Source organism: Lonchura striata, chromosome Z (assembly GCF_050655825.1).
Source record: "Lonchura striata isolate lonStrDom1 chromosome Z, ASM5065582v1, whole genome shotgun sequence".
In the NCBI taxonomy this organism is placed as follows: domain Eukaryota; kingdom Metazoa; phylum Chordata; class Aves; order Passeriformes; family Estrildidae; genus Lonchura; species Lonchura striata.
Genome location: NC_140740.1, coordinates 62,121,921 through 62,141,270, shown reverse-complemented (window position 1 = coordinate 62,141,270; position 19,350 = coordinate 62,121,921). Strand labels below are relative to the sequence as shown.

Sequence of the window (19,350 nt, the reverse complement as noted above, 5' to 3'; positions counted from 1 at the left end):
CCCAACAAGAGTAACAAGGCTGAAATAAGGCCCACCATGACCGCTATTTTTATCCCCTGTGTCTTCCTCTAAAAGAGAGTTGGCTACAACGATGGAGAGAGTGACTGAAGCTTAGACAGGCTGAGTCTGCAGCTATGAGGACAATACATTACTGCCACACAATGAGTGCAAGAAGACTTGCTGTGTTGGACATCTCTAAGAGATTACATATGGGCACAATTGTTGTGCAGTCTGGAATGTGACTTTGAATTAAGTGGGAATGTACTTTATTAGACAAGTAAGAGCTGAACACAACTCATCATGTGAGTTCCAACTCCCTGTGTTGCAAGTCTGAGATTTCCACTCAGAAACAGATATTAGAATACCTCTATCAAAAAAGACATACAAATCTGCACTTGCCCTTATCAGTTTTTGCCATGACATATATTCAGACATCTACCAGAGTTATTAGTAGACTGATACACTAACCCTACTCTAAAAAATCCAGTAAAGAAGAGTTAAACCAACAAGACAACAGATCCTGTTACTAAGAGGTTAGAGAAATACAGAGAAATCTAAAGAGGCAAGATCCTGGAAATGAGCAGAAAGAATATGTACAGTAAAAATCAGGTTATAAAATGCTTATATGAGGAGAGAGTGTTGTTACAAGAATCAGACTTGAAAGCAGCTTGCCCGTTGATGTGGTCAATAAGTATGACAGGAATGACAGAGAAAACAAACACAATCAGTCTAGATTTAAGTGTTTAATAGTATCTCCTGTTAAAAAACAGGCTCCAGCTTGGCCTCAGTTGGAGACAAGGAAAAGAAAATAAAGTTTACATATTTTAGAAGGCTTTGAGCTTAATGGAATTAATTTTTGGCATAAAAAGAAGTAATATCTATCCTAAAAATCAGTCACCTTTTCCACTAATTTTTCTATCTAACACAACTCAAACTCTCAATGCCTTCCTGAACTATAATTAAATCCATGCACTAATTTCTTCCTGTAAGAAAACTGTCTTCTTTCTAATGTTTACATGCAAGCCTAGTATCTCCTGTTGTTCTAACCCTCCAGATCATTCCTGTGCTATATTCCATCTCCCATGCCCTTTGTCTGCTGCCTTCCTGAAAGATTTGCCAAGCTTAGCACAATCTCAAGAAGTTATATCTTCTCTCATATCTCCCACTCACCAAATTCTTCCTTTCTCTCCTTCTTTCTACTGTTCCATCCACAACCTTGTCAAAAGCCTATGCATTTTGGTTGGAGTTGTGGTGTTTTAATTTTGATTGTTTTGGTCTTTTGACAAAAAACCAGCATAATTATCAGTTATGCTGCATATTGTACGCACTAAAATGAGATCTAGAGTGGTCTGGAACCCAACAGTCTGACTGATGAGGCTATTCCTATTTTAGGTGATCTCAGAGTGTGAAGTCACACTGATTTACAAACTGAAATCAAAATTAGACTTTACGCTGCAGACAGGCATTGAAAATAGTCCAATAGATAGATTTTTGTCAGTATTGTCAGTTTTCCTTAAGCTTTTTTTTTTTTTTTTTTGCTATTGCATGTCCTTGGCTCCTGCCTAGCAACTCATTAGCTTGTGCAAGTCTATTCCCTGAATACCAGCAGTCTATCATAGCTTATCTTTCCTTTGGACACAGGTCAGATTAAGAACCAGGTCCACATGATCTAGTCTTCTAATGTCAAAAATCACATCACACAAACAAACAAACAAAATTTTTAATTGTTGAGATACAGAAGTTATACTATCTATCAAAAACATTTTTCCCTTCATTGCTTCTCTTACTATCCTCTGGACCAAAAAATCTGAGAAACTTGGACAATTCGAGAACAAATTTTAGAAGTAAGCACTTAATTTTCCTCTTTGTTTTTTGGTGGTTTTTAAATTATTTTCTGGGTTTTTTTGGTTGTTTCTTTTTACAATATTTCTGTTTTGTAGAAAATGCTTACAGTCCAAGTATATACTCCAGGGCACCAAAAGTACTCATTTTCACCTTCCTTATATACATATGTTTCCTATATACTTAAAGCAACATTTAGACTGGGCTTGTTGACAAGCTTCAAAAAACAAGGGAAAAATATTTGTCCATTTTCAACTTAACTAAGAGGAACATCTCTTTCCTTGCAAGAACTCATTCTGGCGACAGATGATGCAGCATGGACATCTAGAGACAAGTTTCCTCAACAAGAAAATTACATTTACTTCCCTTGTACACAATTCCAGTGTTACTAAATGTTTGCAGATCATTCACTGCAGGAGACAAGGGCACAGCCAATTCAGACTGAAGCCTGGAACAGAGATAAACACTGAAATTCTGGAACTCACCTAACAGTCCAGGGTCTGGAGCCAGGACCAGAATTCAAGCCAAGGCTGAAGCCAAAGACAGGAACCAAACAAGCTGCCAAGAGGCAGAATCCAGAGCCAGGATATGATCCAAGGGTTGTGAGCCAGAGCCAAGATATAAGTCAAAGGTCAGGAACAGATGCCAGGAACTTGGATCATCAGTGGGCTTCAACTGTTCAACAGCTGAGGAGAAAATACAGACACCACTTTAATGCCCAGCAACTAACTACATGGGATGGCCACACATGTGACTGTGCTGCTGAAAAACATCAGCCCTCTCTCACCCAACAATTTCTAACAGACTCCAGACAGCACTGAGCTCAGGCCAAAGCCAGCAATCCAAACTCAAATAAATTGCAAACTATTGTATCACAGCTAAGTGATGGGGTACAAGCTAATTTCTGAAAGGGGCATCAAAATTTACTTGCCCCTACAGCCCTGAATCAGCTTGACAGCATAGCTAATTACACATATCACATGCATGTGGTGCTGTACCCTTGTGTCTTTGGCAGGGTGAGTGAGATCATCCACTCCTGACAGGAAATAGGATCCCTAGATGACCGGAGATTGGAGCACAGAAAAGTTACAGGTACACAATTACTTTTGAGGGTAGTTTTATCAAAAGACTTGTTGCTATAAAAACAGATAGTCCCATAATGCCAGATGGCAATCTGGTGCCTTTTTCAATAATCAGACTGTCATACTTGCTCAGACAAAATTTAGGGAAAAAAGACAATGTGTAAATATAACCTTGTGTGCAGACACAGACAAAGAGCCTCAGCATCATAATTAATTCACTTTCTCCTATAAAGTCTGAAAAGTCTTAAATGAAAATTAGAAATTTTAGAAATCAAAGTAGGAGAACAGCATGACCTACCTTATCACAATCTTTGGATAACTGGAGGAAAATAAAATCAGTAGTTGCCTGCAAGCTGTAGATGGAAAAAGAGTGGCTTATCTAACCAGTCAGAAAATGGACCCTAATGGTAGAGGAATGAACCAAGACATATAATCAGAGCCCATTGCACTGATGCCTCCAAAGCTTATTCAATTACAATGAAAAGCATTGATAAATAGTGTTGTCTAATTTGCCCTGATTAAATATCTGACATTTTCCCAGACTTCATCCTCTCTGTATCAGGTTTGAAATAAGTTTTAATGAGATACATATATTCCTTTAAATCAGCCTTCAGTTTTTGTTTTTCTAGATGCAAAATTTCAGGCTTTGTAGCAAGAAACAAATTGTATCTTTTCAGCATCCAAAATCATCAGGAGTCATGGTCTCCACACTCTTCCATGTTTGCATTAAACATCCTGATGACCCAGGTGAGATAAATGACTGCTTATGAAAGCAAAAGTTGATGTTTTTCACTCCATTTTCCTTACAAATAATTTTTAATGCATGAAAAGGTGAAATAAGTTTGTTTTAGAGATTATAGTAGTTTCTATTGTAGCTCCTTAGGCAGGAGAGCAAGAGATAGGGTTGTGCAAAATGTTCTTAAGTAAGTTGGATAAGGGAAAGAAAACCCTAGATATATTCAGGTTTTGAACTATGTTAGAAAATAAAATAAATATAAATCAAATAATGGTTATTTCTCTTGTTTGCTAAAAGACCCTAAAACATACTTCTCAGACTTCAGAAAGCTTTAGGTTTTCATGTGGCTCACTAGAAAATCAGTGCATACTCTAAGACAAGTTTCCTCCATGAAAGAAGCTGTGAAATGATTGCAGAGAGGTTTCCAGCTAAAATTTTGTGTGTGAGGGGCAGAAGGGAAAGACACATCCCTTCTTTATTTTTTTTTCTTTTTTTGTGAGACTGTGCTGAGGAGATGGTTGTAATTCTCTCACCAAATAAGCAATACTGCTCTGATACCATGGCTGAAGTCCCTTTCTTTCCTGTCCTTGCAGGTCTATATCTTGCTAGTTAAATACTGAAAAAATCTACTATCAGTAGTGGCAATACCAAAAATGATCAAGCATTTGTTGCAAAGGTGTCAAGCATCTCCTAAACAGCACTGTTAAAACTGTTTTTGCAGACTGAAGAAATATCTAGGGATGATTCCCGTGGAGTGCTAATACACTTTAGAACAGCTAGAAAGGATTTACTTAGGTTACCCATAAAGCGAAGAAGGGTAAAAGTAGTTTTTATCTTGTCATTTAGCCTGAGGTCTAAAAATACTTCATGACAAGGTTATGACACATGTCCTACAAGCAGAAGCTCACTTCTTTACAGGGGAAGTACCTGGCTGTTATTAAAGCCAGATAGATTGTTAACAACACAGGTGCCCCTGTAATTTCACAGCTGCCTGGAGGGTTCATCAGGTATCTCTTCATTTAAACATCAGCAAGTGCCTGGAGGCAAAACCATATGGGATGAAAAAGGCTCTCCCAGTAAAGCAATTTCTTACTTGTAAATCCTACTAATTTATGACCCTGTGTTAATTCCTTGAGCTCTTTGAAGAACTATTACATAAATCTTTTTAACTGTATTATCATCTCTTGCACACAAATCATAATTTAGTCTAAGGACTTCAAAGGTCATCAGTTATCCTGACTGCAGCTCCAGACTGACATGGCAATCCATTAAAAACAGAGACTTTTACCAACAAAGTTTTTTTAAATTGTCAGATGACTGAAATTGTTAAGAGGTCACTTTCAAATAGTCATCATATTTTTATTATCTTTAAAATCCTCTCTTAAATTCTACAGTCTATTAAGATACTAGCCATCTTCCCCATGGCCTCTATTATTCAAGAATTATTCAACACCCTCATTATGATATGTAAATGTATATTTGACCTTGATGAGTTCCATCCTCAGTATTATCCCAAACAAACTCTTAGAATGGAGCACACATCAAAGAATAAGCTCCTGCTTTGTAAATATATTCAGAAGAAAGGCAGCCTTTTTAATGTATTTCAAGCAACATTTCTTTGGTGTTCAAAAAAGATCTTCCTGCTTCATATCTCTTTATACCCCTGCTTTGAATATGCTCTCTGTATCAAAAGGGGAAAATGTCTGTAAAAATATTTTGAGTGTTTATCATACGAAGTCCAAAACACACCTCCAGAGGAACTGGAAAAATGTAACAATAAAAAAAAAAATCAAACAACAACAACCACCAACCAGTAAACAGTAAAACCCAAAAATGGGAAACAAAAAAAAAAAGAAAAAAGAAAAAAACCAACAACAACAACACAAAACCACCAAACAAACAAAACTGAAAAGCCTAAACAACCAAAAAAACCTAACAAATTAAAAAGGCTTGAAAGCAAATCAAACAAAGAGGGATTTACCAAATGGAAAAGGCAGCTGTAATGGCTGAACTATTTTTATCAGTATTCTAACAAATAACACCTCCTGTGCTTTAAATATTTAATGTGAAATCCATGGATTTATATAGCTTACAAAATGCCAGAGGCTTATTATCTTTACAGATTGCATGACAGGAATATTCATATAATTTGATTCCACTTTTTAAGACAACAGGAATTCCTCCAGGTGCTAATAGTAGATAACTTGTGTGCTGCTTCAATAATCTACTAATTATAGAATCCCTCAGGTAGAACAATGTCATTAATCTGATTAAATTATTTATATTTCTGGAAAGCAAAATCTTATTAGGTCCTTGGCATTTGACTGTGTATATTATACAGCTGTGTTTGCAGTTTATGGTGTGGAGGAAAAAGATCTATATTTTACATAACCATCAACGTAGCTGGAAAAAGACCAGAGTCTCTTATATCCTAACTTACATTGCTGTTCATAAATTCCAGCGCATACCCTGAATTGCATAGGTTGTCCATTTTGAGCAGTATAACACTTCTGAGAATGAAGGTTTCTTGCAGGCATTTATTAGGCACCTCATCTTCTCAGGAGTAAAATAACAACAGATATGGATAGATTCTCATCCACCCACTACATGGTAAGCATGCTAACACTAGTGAAATTATCAGACACTGTAATGTAAGATCAGGATCAACCAACTGCCAGAATTAAAGTGAGGGTTTTAGTTTTCTACTAAATATAGCAGGACCAACAAAAGCAACATATGTTTGCAGAAAGCACAGTCTGATCTCACTTCAGTAGCTTTGATTTTAAAACAGGAAGGAGTGTAGGGGATTGAGAGCTGGTATTAACTCATAACTTAGCACATAATAATGACACTGAAACTAGATTAATTTTAAGTTAGGGAAAACAGAATTTTTTATTAGTTTTTGCAGCAGATAAGATACTTTCTGCAGCACGCATCATCATATCACATGGGATAGATAATGTGGTTTTTATAGAGAAGCAAAAATTTCCACTGTCATCTCTGTACACTGTTGTGCCTTATATCTAACATCTATTCTGCCACATGCCTCCATTTGAAACTTATCTTCCTAAATTTGCATGACAATTAGACAAGTGTAACCAACATAAATATGTTCCCATAGAAAAGCAATAAAAATAACAGTAGATTTTAGTATTTTAAATATTAATATATTTCGAGTTTTCTTAAGGATGTGGTTTGTTGTTGCACCTGTTTTAGCTGCTTCATCAGACAACTTACATGTACAATAATTTACTGTATAATGTAAAGCTGTCTCAGGAGGTCATTATTCTGCTAACATTTATTTACAGTCAACATAAATTCACATCCATTCACAGCTACAGACAGGCTTAAATGTTAGCAGTATCCCTTCAAGCAAAATATTGCTGTACTGCTTTATGAAAAACATCAACTCATGATCATTTATCTTCTTGCCCTTCTAAACTTCTAGACTATTTAAGTACAAAATAAACTCTACAAAAAAAAGTTGAGAACACCAGTGTCCCATTTGGTGCCTATTAAAATAAATGCTCTAACAGTTCCTTCTTGCTTTAAAAATATATGAATTTTACATTTTAGATTTTGCCAAGAATTCTAGTTTTGATATTGGAAATAACTTGTACAGTACATACTGTGTGTAGGCAGCCATTCTAAATATTGTAAAGCATTATTATGAAACATTGCAAGTCCTAACATTACCGAAATACTAGAGGGTTTTAGTCCTTTATATGAATTACCAAGGATTCCTGCCAGTGCATTACTGTCCATCTATCAAATTTCTGACAAGGGATTAGAAAAAGCATCTTCACATATTCAGCTGACTCTTCTAGCAAAAAATAGTTTCAGTTTGTGAGGCATCCCACTTTATGGCAACAATAAGCCAAAAAAAGTGTGATAACATATTTCACCTCTGTACTATGCAAATCTGGTTCTACAAAATGTAGGATGTTCATCACAGTGAAAGTGAGAAAGAGTCCTCTTCATCCTTCTAGAGCAACTCCTGCAATGTGTCATACCAAAAAGTCCCCTTGCATAAAACACAGTATTTGTCTCACTCCAAATTCACTCCTAGTTGATCTGGCACAGTATTACTGAGATTAAATAACCATCAACCATTTGTACCATAAGAAATTTCAGTGCTCTTTTTATCAACAAGTTTCTAATGTGCCTCTTTAGAACAGACTTTTCATGGGGAAGGCAGTTTGCATGGCCCCAGTCTGAATGATCTGGGTACCCTAACTAGCATGCTTCTGTTTATTATCACCATGTTGGTAACTTCCTTAAAATCTCTTAAGTGACATAAATGCCCATTTTTTCAGACACATCCACTTGAGTGATTGCCAGAGGAAATTTACAAGCCATCCTGAAAAATGCTAAAGTGGTGAGTCTTCCATCTGCCTTAAATCACAGGGCTACTAAGCATGTTCCCACAATCAGTTCACTGCTCAGTTGGACAACATTCTCAAGGTTTGATGCTTTCTTATGCATAAGAAAGTCCTCTGCAAAGAATGAGATACATAGATACAAGCACATTTTTTTTTGGGACCATCTTCACCATTCCTCAGGCCAAGTATGTCTGATTCATATTTGCTAGATACAGGCCATGCACCTGTTAAATAGCCAAGTTTATAGTGAAGAGAGAAAGCATGCAATATCTCAATTTCAAGTTTAAAGACCTCATTTTCTCCTTCTCTACAGCTACTGTGGTATCACAAGGCATTGTCCAGTACATATAATGTTTCTCCAAAATCTACTGCTACATGGAGTGATAAAGATCCAAGTGTGTGGAAAAACAAGATTATTCAATGCTGAATGAGCAGTAAAGGACTGTTAAAAGCTCTCTGCTAAAGGATTTGAGAATCTGCTCTAGCAGATACTCTTGTTTTCCTAGGTCCACTAGTCATCAAATACCAAAGCAAGGACTTTTTCCCACCTCTAAGCTCTCATATCACGTATCAGAAGTCAAATTGAGATTCAGAAGGCACTAAAACCAGCATTGGTTCCTATAGCTGTTAGCGGGAAGGAGAAGATTATAAGAAATTACAGAATGACCTGTAGATAATGCTGCCACATTATTCATAGTTCTCAGTGCAAAAAGGTTTTTGGCTTAAGTTATCATGCCTTCTTATCTAATGTGAATGGCTTTCTTCCAGTCTTTTGCAGGAAAGATAATGAACTTCAGCAGGAAGATAAGTACAAGAACACTGTTATTTCAAAAAAATTCTAAGGCTCCACTTACAAAATTAAATTTGCTTTTGCCCTACACAAAGGACCATTTCTGCTCATCCTCAAGAAAAGAGAAAACTAGTAATACAAATTTTTAAAGATTTAATTCATACATAATATTCTTTTTCTTTCACTACAATTTAAATAGGATCTAAGTTCTCAGGCATGTGTACTCCATTACTGAAAGTTAAACTGCAAAAAGTAGACCAAAAGTTCTTCTCACCTGAATGCAAATAGAAATACTAATAGACCTCCTAGGGCACAAAAAACTGAAGGAATGCAAGACAGAATAGCACAAGACAGGACTAACAGATAATCTATTTTAACCTGCAGGAATTTCTTTGGCTCCAGTACACTACAATGGCTTGCTGAGAGGTCTCCTGGGATGAGAGATGAGAAAGAGGAATCAGACAGAATGAGGCATTACAATGCCTTGTCAAAACTGGATTTCAGGTGTTAACCTTTCGTGAGAGATCTTTGATCTTCTGGCAATCCATGATGTTAGTTCAGTGCTGGTGACTAGAAAGGTGAGCACTCAAAAACATCTGCCAGGGCAGAAATATCTGCAGTATTAAACATCTACTCACAATGGCTATTACAGTTTCATTTTTTGTAGGAGGATTACTATTGTAAAAGGTTACTCTTTTGCTTCTTTTCCTATATCACAATGTACTTGTATTCAGGATGTACTTCTACTCACAATGAGTATGTACTATTTTTTGGCAGATTAAATAATTGTGTGTGTAAACAGAAGATATATAGACTTGTGAATTTTTAAAAATTACTATTCTTGCAATATCAGCAACACGTACAAAATTCTTGTTCCTCCTATTCATTAAAAATTACAACTTCAGATACAAAATCATGTACATTTTAGGTCACTGAAAAAAATCTAAAATCTGTCAGAACTTAAATATGCTCAGGCAGGTCTAGTGCCTCCAGCACAATGACACCTGATGTCCTTTATAGGATTTAACAACAAATATCAGCAAATGTATATGAATGCATTAGATGTCTGACTGTTCTTTTTGTCTTCATCATTCTTAAGGCTTCTTTTCCATCCAGTAAAATAATGATATCAGCATCACTCCGACTCACTTTTGGCTTTGTGTGGGTTTTTTAATCCATAATTAATATTGTACCTCTGTCTACTTCATTCTCCTGATTAAACTGGTATGAAACTCAATAAAACAACAGGTCCTAGCAGCCCTAACTAAAGAAAGCTGTAATCTCAGACACCTATAGCCCATTGCCTTAGAATCCACTGGATAATAAATTCAATAACCATTTACAATAAAAATCACTATAACACAGAACTACAGAATTCATGTAATTCAGAGACAATGCAAAACAATATAAGTTGTAAGTGTACTTGTGTATAGTGGGTAAGATAGGGACACTTAATTTAATTCTAAAAACTCATCTCAAATGTATGTTTTTATTACTGGGTTTAGTCCTCAAATGCTAGCTGAATGCAATGCTTATTAGGTTTTGGGAAAAGAGGTGCTAGTCAGCCATATCTGCCAAAGGAAAAAGAAAATTCTATAGTAGTAGGAATGTGGACTATGTATATTCTTATTACTTTTTCTGTCTCTAGATTTCATGGTTGTATAATCAACTATTTATAAATATTGTCTTTTCTCAGAATGCCTTCAGCAACATGTAAATACAATTTAAATGTTACAATTCATTCTTGGTGCATCAGATGATTCAGCAGTACTCTAAGCCCCGACCCTTCTTGTGTTGCTCAGAAATATCCACCAATACATACATACAACACAGAATTATTCAGGTTAGAAAAACCTTCAGGATTGTTATGTTCAGCTATTATGCCAGCACTACCAAGTTCACCATTAAACATGTTCCTAATCACCATGTCTTTTAAATACCTCCAGGGATGGTGACTCAGACACCTACCTGGGAAGCCTGTTCCATTGCTTGACAACCCCTTCTGAGAAGGAATTTTTCCTGATATCCAATTTAAAACTTCCCTGTGGCAACTGTACATTATCTCTCATCTAGTTGCTTCCTACTCGAGAGTAGAGACTTCATTCACTACACCCTCCTTTCAAGTAGTTTTAGAGAGTGACACAATCTCACGTTTGTCTCCTTTTCTCTAGACTCAACAATCCCAGCTCCCTCAGCCACTCCTCACAGGACTTGTGCTCCAGACCCTTCACCAGCTCAGTTGTTCTGCTCTGAACACACTTCACCACCTCAATATCTCCCTTGTCATGAGAAGCTATAAACTGGATTCAAGGTGTGACCTCACCAGTGCTGGGTACAGAGTGACAATCCCTTCCCTAGTCCTGCTAGCCACATAATTTTTAATACAAACCAGGATGCTGATGACCTTTTTGGCCACCTGGGCATACACTGGATCATGTTCAACTCTGTCGACAAGCACCCCCATGTCCTAGGCAGTTTTTCAGCTACTCTGCCTGAAATCTGTAGGGCTGCCTAGCTCTGTTGTGACTCAAGTGCAGACCCCACACTTGCCTTCTTGAACCTCATAGTGTTGTTCTCAGTTTCAGTCCATATCCCTCTGCAGGGCCTTCCTACAGAATAGGAGGTCAACACTCCCACCCAACTTAATGTCATCTGCAAGCTGATTGAAGGGGCACTCACCCAGGTAGTTGATAAAGATATTAAACACAACTGGCCCCATCACTGAGCTCTCAGAAACCCCACTGGTGACTGGCCACCAACAGGATGCAGCACCATGCACCAGCCCTCTCTGGGCCAGGGGGTTTTTAACTCAGTTAAGAGTGCACTGGTCTAAGCCATAAGCAGCCAGTTTCTCCAGGACAATGCTGTGGAAAACTGTATTGATGACTTTACTGAAGTCCATGTAGACAGATCCACATGAACGTGGCTCAGCGAGTGTTTTCTCCAGCTTCCTTGGTAGCCTCAGGTGGATCTATTCTGCCCCCATAGATTTGAGAGTGTATGTGGGCAAGCAGGTTGCTGACCATTTCCTCCTGGACTATGGGGCCTTCATTTTACTCCCTATCCCTGTCTTCCAGCCTGGGGGCTGCGTACCCTAACTAGGCAAAGAAAGCATTACAAGTCTTAGCCTTTTTTCCATCTTTTATTGCTGACATGGTATTGGAATGGTCTTCCTACATGGCATCCTGTAAAAGCTGATCACCCTGTGCTACAACCAAACACAAAGGCTATACCTCACCACATGAGTTATTTTCTTGTACTTCAATTGAAGTGAAGAAGCATAAATAAGGATAGCAAGCAAAGCTCAGTAGATAAGAAGCTAGCTAAGTAAATGAGAAGTAGCTCATAGATAAGAAGAGAGGTTTAATTCTCTGACATTACTGCCCCCAATGATGCACTTATTACAGGTATAATTAATTCTAATTCTAATCCTCCTCAGTATTTGCATATTAGGGACAGGCCTAAATCTTCTCTAAAAAAAATATAACATGCTATATATTTTTATGTCTAGTATTCATCACATTCATGTATATTATTTTTCAGGAGTATCTGCACTGTTTGGGATCATTTCTGAATGAAAACTGTATGGTAGGTCTAGTTCAGAAATTTCCTGGTAAATTTTCTGCTCCACAAACCACCAAAAGATCTAAAAGTTTTCTTGCCACTCATTAAAACTGATGGCCATTTCTGAATGCTTCTCAATATCCACCCAAAGAACTAGAGAATGGAGCTCCCAGCCTTAAGACCCCCTTGAATTCTCACGGAATGTACTCACTTTAAACCTTCCTTCCTGGAATGGAAAAATATGACCCTCTTCCTTCTGAATTTTTAAAACTTTGAAATTAAGGGGCTTTCAGGCAAAGACACGGGACAAGGAGTAGCAGTTATTTGCAGGTGTGTGTCTGTGTAAGAGGCAGGCAACCAGCGGCAGTGCTGGCGCAGCAGCCGGGAGCCGAAATCCCGGCCGAGCCTCTTCCCGCTCCCTCGGCACTCCTGGGGCGGTTCCGGCCGCCGCCGGCAGGGGGCGCTGCTGGCCCCGGGCGGGCCGGGCTGTGCGGGGCTCCCCCGCGCCTGCAGGGGGCGCTGCGGCGCGGCCGGCCCGGCTCCCTCCCGCAAGGGCGGCTCAGGCGAGCGGGGACGGTTCCCGTGTGAGCCTCAGGGGGAGCAGCCAGTCTCAACACCACTCCAGGCCACGCCCTGGACTGCAGCAGGGACCTTGGAGCAATGGGCTGGAGCAGCAGAGGCGGACAGATCCAAGGGCAGCAAATCAAAGTGTAGCAGTGATGTCGGCACATCAGCAGGAACAGCGGCTGGGCAGACCCCAGGGGCGGGGATGGGACTAAAGTGTAGCAAAAATCTCGGTGCAGCAGCGGGAAATGGTGGAAGCCGACCTAAGTGTAGCAAAAGACCCCAGAGCTGTGGTAGGAAACAACAGGGGCAAGCAGATCCAGTTGGGCAGTAATGGACCTTGGCGTCACTCACTGGCAGCTGGCAGCAATGCTGAAGGTGGGCAGGTCCAATCGAGCAGCGGTTGATGTTGGTAGCCAGTAGATCAGAAAAAAGAAAAAGACAGAACCCAGGAGCAAACCACAGCTCAGCCCCAGCCAGGAAAAGGAGAGGCACCTGCTCCCAACACCACACATGGCTGCTCTCCCCTCTGATTGCAGAGAGGAAAAAGGGCTGAGCCCAGCCCCTGACCCTCAGCCAAGTCTCGGTTAGACTTCATATCTCATGACATCACTGCACTTCCCAAGAGAAACCCCTCAGCCAGAGAGCTCACTCCCCAGCTAAGAGACTTCTGCAACCACATCCCTTCCCCTCTCCTCCCCCAGGACCACCTCAGTGGAATTTGGAGATGCCAAGTCATGTTTATGTCTCTTAATACTGTCCATTCATCATCTCCAGGACAACAAATGGGAAGAAAAATTCCCTGAGAGAAAAAAAAAAAAAAAAAGCCCAACACCCAACAGGAAGATATTTACTTTTCCTTTCTGTAGGAAAGTTTGGAATTTCTATTTCTTGCTTCAGAGAACTAGAATTTTGACTTTAGGACTTCTTATATCCGAAGTAGACAAATCATTATCATAAGAACAGGAACACCACAGAAGAGTATTTTCTCTGCAATTCACCTTCCTGAATTCTCCCATGGGTCCATTTGGTGCTTTTAAAATTAGAATTTTAACATAGTGGTCAGACCACATCCTTGCCAGATACTTTACTTCCTTCTAAAGGGTGTCTGAATGGTGAAGGCAGCTAAGATCTGAGTAGGCACCTGATGCAAAGGGGAACTGGGATCTGTTGACCTGTTGTCCTAGCTTGCCATCTGTTTGAGGTGTGGCAGTTATCTTCTGTTAATTGAGCAGTTTTCTTTATCTCTTCCACAAACCAATCCTTCCCCTGTGGAGACATTTGCTGTTAATGGCCATCGAATGTCACTGCATGACCAATAAAAGTTACAGCATCCCATTGTGAGCTGCTCCACCCGGAGGGAGGAGCCAAGCATTTTTACCTGGATATAATCTGAGATTTTGGGACAGCAGAGCATTTTTTCCACTGGATTCCCAGAACAGGTGGGTTTTTCCACTGCACCTACAGAGGAAGACTACACCCTTCTACAGGATCATTGTTCCAATAGAACCACATCTGCCACTCCAGGAGGACTGCAGCCACTCCAATTTGGACTGCTACCAACACCCTGACCAAAAGGGTGTCAGGTTGTATTCTGACTCTGTCAGTGTTTTTTCTTCTGTAGTATTGCATGTATTTTTAGTTTTTTCCCCTTTTCCTAATAAATTGTATTTCTGTCTTGGAGTCTCTCACTAGTTTTGCTTTCAAACCAGAATGCCTGTTACCCTGAGTGCAAATGCAGGTTTTGACCAGGCAAGTTGGCTCAAGCAAGGCCAGCAGCAGCACCAGTTGCAGCTCAGGCAGCCAGCACTGAGTCTGCCGGCAGCACCATCATGACTGGGGGGAACCTGTAGAGGACTTGCACAGCTCAGCTCTCAAAAAAGAAAATACCTAGTTCATCTGGCTGTACTACTGATCCCCCCTTGGCAAAAAGAGAACACCCTTCCTCATGGCTTTTCACAACTCCTCACAACAATCTGATGCAATCAGTACACTAACCTTGAGAAGGGGTGTTTTTGGCAGACATCACCTCATGCATGGGTCACTTTGCTGTGAGGCAGAGACACCCAGTTATATACTCTGATCCCAGTTTATTTTCTACAAAAGAAAAGCATTATGCTTATACGGCTCCACTGCTTCTTGACCATTGTGCATCCAAGAGGGGACAAGAGAGCTGCAAACTGGCACTAAGCTGATTTATATCCAGTGGTGGATATGAATGAAAAGATGAGAAGATTCATGGCCAACTAGGTTCAGTCATAAGATAATTTTGGTGTTTATGATCATATATCTGTGATGAGCATTACTCAGAGATACAAGCTGTGCCAAAAGGAGAGAGATCAAGATTATTGCAAAGCCCCAAACAATAAAAATAAATCCATGTTTGAGGAGGGAGATGCACACATTTCATCCTTTCCTAGACATGACTCATCAGCACTCCTCACTCTATGCAGCCTGAGGAGCTACCCCAGATCTTTCTTCCCTCTCCCTCACTTACAAACCATGTTGGCTATGGATTTACAGCTATATCACTTTCCCTGCACACATATAAGCATATTCTGCACAGAAGTTCAAGGACTATTGTTAAAAAACTTTTTGTCAGCAAATAGGGATGCAATCGGGTCGGCTTTCACTGCCTGACCTTACAGCCACACTACCTTCCACTTAGGAACATTGCTTCTTTTTCATCATAACATTGATGTAACAAGGAATTATTATAACCATTTTATAGATAAAGAGTGATTAAGCTGTTTTCTCACAGTCAGCAGCAGATTCCACAGCCAAAGTCATGAAAATTTTTAAGGGGCTAAACTTCTGCTTTGTTTCAATGTAACAAGTGCTTTGGAATATTATTAAAAGTTTGCACCATTTTTAATTGTTGCATAGCTACATGATAGAAAAATAGTCTTTTTATATTTTATAAATTCTTCCTGCCCTTCTACTCTGCTCTGGTCAGATCCCACCTGAAGTCCTGCATCCAGCCCAGGAATCCCTAGCAAAGGAATGACACAGATCTATAGGCTGAGACTTTTCTCTGGAGAAAATAAGATTTTAGCATGACTTAATTGTGGCTTTCTAGTGCCAAGGAAGCTGGACAGGGTATTTTTGAAAGAGCATATAGTGAATAGGATAAGGAGGAACGGCTCCACACTAAAAGTGGAACCGTTTATATTGGGAAGTTTCCGTTTATATTAGGAAAAAATTCTTTACTGTAAGGGTGGTGAGGCATTGGAACAGGTTGCCCAAAGAAGTTGTGGATGTCTCAGCCCTGGAAATATTTGAGACTAGGCTGGATGGAACTTTGAACAAACTGGTCTGGCAGAAGATGTCTGTACCCCTGACAGGGTGGTTGGAACTACATGATCTTTAAGGTCTCTTCCAACCCAAGATATTCTATGATAAAAATAAGTAAATTATGCTGGTAGATCTGTCACTTTTATATACTGACTATTGCACTTAGTTTGTATAATAAGGAGCTATTTCATTTAAACATTGGGTTACAGTGAATAGTGTTGGGTGAAGTTTAATTCAGGGAGTTTAGCCTGTCTGATGTTTAGTGATTCATGAAGATAAGCTCATTATAACTTCAATAAGGAAACCCTATCTCACACAAAGGAACAACAACCAAAGGAAGATGTAGCTGGAGTGTCAGGGAAATTTATTTTAAATATGCAAAATAACTACATCCCATGCTTCAGAGGAACAAAAAAAAACAGCAAAGAAAAAATACTTTTCTCAATTAAAAAACCCCACAATTTTTAGGATATTTTCAGGGGTTAAGAGCTAGAGAAAAAAAATAGAAAAAGATAGAATGAAAAGAGATAAATCATCTATTTCAAGGCTAAGTGAAACGTTGGCAAATAGGATAAAGATTAATTATCTCTCTCCCTGCTTCTTTGTAGTTATTCTCTATGTAGACAAGTTTTAATTGTTTGTGATCTGGAACCCAGAAACCTTTTTCTGCATCTAAATATCAACAGAGAACAGCAGTTTCTGGAAAAATACTTCACAACAGAATAACCCAGGTAGAACAATGGAAAAGATACCATATCACTGTCCTTTTAGTGAAGCTTCTTATATTGTTTTTGCTGGGAGATGAAAAATATCAGTGTATGAGATTTATGATGGGAAAGAAATCCCTCTTTCTGCACAGTTCCACCATTCCAAATGAGCTCCACATGGTATAACACATCCCCATTATAACCTTCCTTCTTTTGCTGTGTGAAAGATCTTTCTCTGTACTCTTTTCCAGCAGTTATGCACAAACCATGTTTTAACCTTCAAACCCAACATAGTATAGCTGAGACCCTGCCCCGTGGTTTGCAGACTGCTCACACACCTCTTGTCTTTCTCTTTTTCCCACCGTCCCATACTTGTTCTGCAGCTGCAAATTACCACCACCCCAAGCATCTTTTACTGCCTATCATACAAGGGCTTTTCACCTTCTTGGAGTTCATAGTACTAGCAAGGTACTTGTTTGTTCAGTTATTCCTCAGGACACGGTTGACATCTTGCACTTTCTTCTAATTTGAGATCAGGCTTTTCATTATTTTAACATACTCCACATGGAAATCCCATAGATAAAAGTAATTTGAAGATAATGCAGGTTTGCTTTTTCTGTCTTTCTTGTTTAAATGAAGATTTTCAAATCCCTGCAATTGTAATTTCTTTCACTGGGCACTGATGGGGCCACCTTTTAGCACTATTGTGTACAGGACTTCCCATTCAAACCAAAAAAGAACATAATTCTAATAACATGTCATCTGAAGAACAGTTATCTCTTCCTCCCTCAGACTGGCTTCTTCTTCACATTAGGATCTTTTGTGTCCATGACACAGACTCATCAGGAAAATCTTATTAAGAGGGATGCTCACAAATGAAGTTGTGCTAATGCATAGGTCCTGGTGCTTGGGTATTAGCTTATTTCTTTTCCCATGGGGAGAGACACTTATTCTTACTCTACAGTTTCCTTCACCTTGTCTGTAGAATAAGAAATGTAAGCAAATTTCAAATATATATGTAGCATTTCTGCCCTAACCTATTTTAAAACAAGCATTCATCATTTAATCTTGAATCATTAATGTAACATTTGAATTTTTCAGGTAAAAGCAGCCTGAGGTGCTCCGGTAAAAGCAAGCTGAGATGTTGTAACTACAGACCTCAGATGTCCTTAGGAAATTCAAAGTGCTTTAGCTAAGCTGTTCTCAGTTTCAGGATTGTGGGTGTTTGGAATTAGCACTTGTCACATTTATCTTATGTTAGAGTTGTTACAAATGCATCACCATGGCATTTTAACAAGCTGCCACTATAGATTAGCACTACCTAGCTTTTACATGGCATTTTAGATGTGAATCTGAAGCACAATACAGAAGATAGTAAGCAATATGTCATTAAGCAGACAAATAAGTGTGAGAGACAGTGTGGTTAAAAAGCCTGCAAGAGGCTGCTCCTGACAACTTACAAAGGGGTCAGTAACATCCTGAGCCAGAATGGTCTCTCCCTGCCTGCCAGCAAAACTTCAGAAACAACTTGGAGATATGGGTCCAAAGAGTAGGGTTTCCATGCCATGCTATGGATCTTGAACCCTTGATACCACAAAAGAGTAAAGGCAAGGCACAAGGCATCTTGCAAGACTCCATTACCACAGGCTGGCCTTCTCCTAAAATGTGCTCTCTGTTGTTTTTTCACTAGGAGTGCTTTTTCTGCTCTAGCACGCTCCAGTGGCATATTTTCAGACTCTATTCAAACCCGATCCCACTGCTGAAACCACTTGAAACCTTCCCAATTTATACTTGAAAAGCAAAGAAAGACATTAATCAAAACATGCTTCCATATGAAAATGTCAGTAACCATCTAAAACTGCAATGTATTTCTTTAGCAGATGATTAAAAACAAGCTGGCTCTTAGCCAGCCACTCTACTCTGCTGTGCTGTACTCTATCTTCCTTCACTAAAGAACACTGAAGTTTTTTTACTAATCTCTAACACTGATAAACAAGTTAAGCAGCACACAGAAAAAAGGAAAAAAACACATTCGACTACCATTTTGATAGAATAAAACAAAGGTAGTTTATGCCAGCTTAGAAAACAGGTGGCAAAAATAGAAAACTCCTAGTTTTTAAAAGCCAAAAGTTTTTAAAAGTATTTCTTTTAAAACATCCATGGGAGAAGTCTTTGTCGTGAATAAACAAAATTCCAACTACATCATTCAAGAAAGAGAAATCTGTGCAGAGCTAGATATCCAAACCTGAATTCCTTGGTTACTTGCAGAAAGAAGCAGATGCATAACATGCATAGAGGACCATGCTTAAACATCTCTGATTCTTTTTATGTCTGACATCTTTTAAGACTACTCAAAAGATATCTCAGGACTGCAGCACTAACACTGTTT

At 39.0% G+C, this 19,350-nt stretch overlaps 1 protein-coding gene across 2 annotated transcripts in view; it reads right to left on the bottom strand.

Annotated features, from left to right (window-relative positions):
* LOC110478036 (TLE family member 1, transcriptional corepressor) overlaps positions 1-19,350 on the bottom strand; it is a 136,731-nt gene that overhangs the window by 24,700 nt on the left and 92,681 nt on the right. The window contains exons 21-22 of one of the 2 annotated variants that reach the window (XR_014951026.1): positions 3,223-3,277; positions 2,328-2,528 (exon numbers count right to left, since the gene is read on the bottom strand). The gene's annotated coding sequence lies outside the window, so the exon portion shown is untranslated. The remainder of the gene's footprint in view (positions 1-2,327; positions 2,529-3,222; positions 3,278-19,350) is intronic. The other variant, XR_014951027.1, reaches the window with a different exon arrangement.